Below are 2,973 nucleotides of genomic sequence, written 5' to 3' on the forward strand. Positions count from 1 at the left end.
CAGAGTCCGATCTCATGACCTTGAGATTACAACCTGAGCCGAAATCAAGAGTCGGATGCTTAACCAACTGAGCCACCCAGGTGCCTTTATTTAATATTTAAAGACTTTATTTTTAAGTAATCTCTATACCCAACATGGGGCTTAAATTTACATCCCTGAGATCAAGAGTCACGTGCTCCACCCACTAAGCCAGCCAGGCACCCCTTATTTGATTTTTTAAGTAATCTCTGTACCCAGTGTGGGGCTCGTACTCATGGCCCAGAGATCAAACAGCGCAGACTCACATGCTCTACAGACTAAGCCAGCCAGCTGCCCCAGGAATGTCACTTTTAAATGTAGCATTTAGATCCTTTTGTAGTTCATAGGTGTGATGATTGGATGTTCATGCTGTTATGTGACATGTGCCAGCCACCCTTAAACCTTGTTACAATGTTGGCACATTACCTGTCTGATGTAAAATAATAATAATAATAATAATAATAATGATAATAATAATAATAATATAATAAATAAATAAATCTAAAAGCCAATACAGGATACTCTATGCTCTCATCTCCTGCCTAGGCAACACTGGGAGTCAGGCAAGCACAGAGGTGCCACATGAAGGAAGCTAACTGGGTCACTAAGCCATGGCATGGAGGACATGCCTGTTTCTATGTGCAAGAAATAAAATTTGAGGAGTTAGTCCACTAAGGTCTAGGGCTCATTTCTTACCACAGCATATTCCAGCCTATTCTGACTGATGCAGGTAGAAGTGTTACTATATCATGTCAATGAGGGGAGAGATGGGATTACTTGCCCAAGATCACACAGCTAGTGAGTGCCAGAGTCAAGATTTGAACTCAGCAGGGTGCCTGTCTGGCTCAGTTGGTAGAGCATGTGACTCTTGATCTTGGGGTTGTGAGTTCAAGCCTCGCTGGGTGTACAGCCTATTTAAAAAAAAAAAAAAGATCTGAACTCAGGAAGGCTGGCTCTGTAGCTCATGCTTTTAATCCTCACAATTTGCTGCCTTAACGATGTTCGTGTTACAATGCCACCAGTGAATAAACGGACAATAGCCATAACCCAGCTAATACCTCCTGAGGCCTTGATGACCCAGCTGGGGTAACTGCTGTGCAGGCAGGTATTGAAGGGCTGCTCACAACTCTGCTGAAGGAACGAGCAGGAGGAAGTGGAGGTTCAGAGAGGTGGTGTCACCCGCCTGAGGGGATGGCAGAGTCTAAACCCAAGCATGGTTGATGCCAAATAGTTATGTGATGACTAATCCAGACTAATGTCCCTCCGTTGCCCTTTGTTTAATGGTGTATTAGGATTCTCCAGAGAAACAGAATATATAGAACAAATAGGAGAAAGAGATTTATTATAAGGAATCGGCACACTATTACGGTGGCTGAGAAGTCCCACAGTCTGCTGTCTACAAGCTGGAGACCCAGGACAGCCAGTGGTTTAAGTCCTGGTCCAAGTCTGGAGGTCCACAAACCAGGGGAGTCAATGGTATAAATCCCAGTCTGAGTGCAGAAGACCAATGTTCCAGTGCCACAGTCAGGCAGAACTCAACTTATTCCTTCAGCAGTCTCTGGTTCTATTCAGACCCTCAAAGATTTAGAGTATGCCTCCAAGCATTGGGGAGGGCAGTTTGCTTTAGTCAGTCTACTGATTCAGATGATAATCTTGCTTGGAAACACCCTCACAGACACAGCAAATACGGAGGAACTCTGTATGCCATCACTCTATCCCCACTCTTCTTCCCAGACTCCCTGCTCCCAGGCTCTTGCATAGGCTGTGTCCCTGCAGGAACGTTTCTCGTACCACCCCTCCCCTTTTTTTAAGTTTGTTTGTTTGTTTATTTGAGAGAGACAGAGACAGTGTGAGTGGGGGAGGGGCAGAGAGAGGGAGAGAGAGGGTCCCAAGCAAGCTCCACAATGCCAGCACAGAGCTCGAAGTAGGGCTTGAACCCATGAAACCGTGAGATCATGACCTGAGCCAAAACCAAGAGTTGGATGCTTAACCAACTGAGCCACCCAGGGACTGCTCTCCTACCCTTTTTGCTTTGGAGTTGTTTCGGTGATTGCACTTCATCAAAGAAGTCTTTCTTGACCTCCCCTAGCCTGTTATATGCTCCTAAGATTCCCCAAACTTCTTCCCCCAGACATCATAACAAATTAAAATCAGTAGTGATCAATGTTTGTTTCCTGGACTGGATTGAAGGCCTTATGATGGAGGGCAGGGCTATCTTAGGGACCACTATGTCCCCAGCATCACCCAGCTCAAAGCTAGGCATGGGACACATGGTCAATAATTCTTAGCTATTCATCATCATCATCATCATCCTTTGGGGGATTATTTATATAATTCAGACTTCCTCATTAGAATGAAAACCAGTCAATAGAGTAGGTGCTTTCATGGTTGCACAACAAACCTTCCTCATCTTTGAGGCTTCCTCATGGTTCAGATGGCTCCCCTCCCTAAAGCTTTCCTTGGTAATTCCCTCCTACCTCCTGCTCCAGCTAAAGCAGGTACTTTCTCCGGCATTCCACCCCTATCCAGCCTGATCACTCTGATACTTGGGTGTTCACGTTAAAATGATCCTGTACACTGTGCATCCTTATTTTTTCTCTGTCTGTAGGTGTGCTATATTTCATAATTAAAAATATTTAAAATACCTGGTCATGCCTGCCCATTGTAGAAAATGTATAAAATACAGCAAGAGAAAAATTAAAAGGAAAAATTCACCCACTTTTCAAAGACAACATTTTTTTGTTTTATTTATTTATTTATTTATTTATTTATTTAAGAGAGGGGAGGCTGCAAGTGAGCAAGGGGCAGAGAGAGAGAGAGAGAGAGAGAGAATCCCAGGAGGGGCAGAGGGAGAAAGGGGGGGGGGGGGAGAGAGAGAGAGAGAGAGAGAGAGAGAGAGAGAAGCAGGCTCACCCAAAGGGGGGCTGAAGCTCAACCCGATGTAGGACTCAAGCT

General features: G+C 44.8%; 1 non-coding gene across 1 annotated transcript; it reads left to right on the forward strand.

The window, feature by feature from the left end:
• The first annotated feature begins 346 nt into the window (after positions 1 to 346).
• Positions 347 to 454, forward strand: LOC128778099 (small nucleolar RNA U13). The gene has a single exon (XR_008423480.1). It is a non-coding gene; the product is annotated as a small nucleolar RNA U13 (small nucleolar RNA).
• Positions 455 to 2,973: the final 2,519 nt, after the last annotated feature.

This window comes from Panthera pardus, unplaced genomic scaffold (genome assembly GCF_024362965.1).
Source record: "Panthera pardus isolate Hobbes unplaced genomic scaffold, ASM2436296v1 HiC_scaffold_18, whole genome shotgun sequence".
NCBI lineage: Eukaryota > Metazoa > Chordata > Mammalia > Carnivora > Felidae > Panthera > Panthera pardus.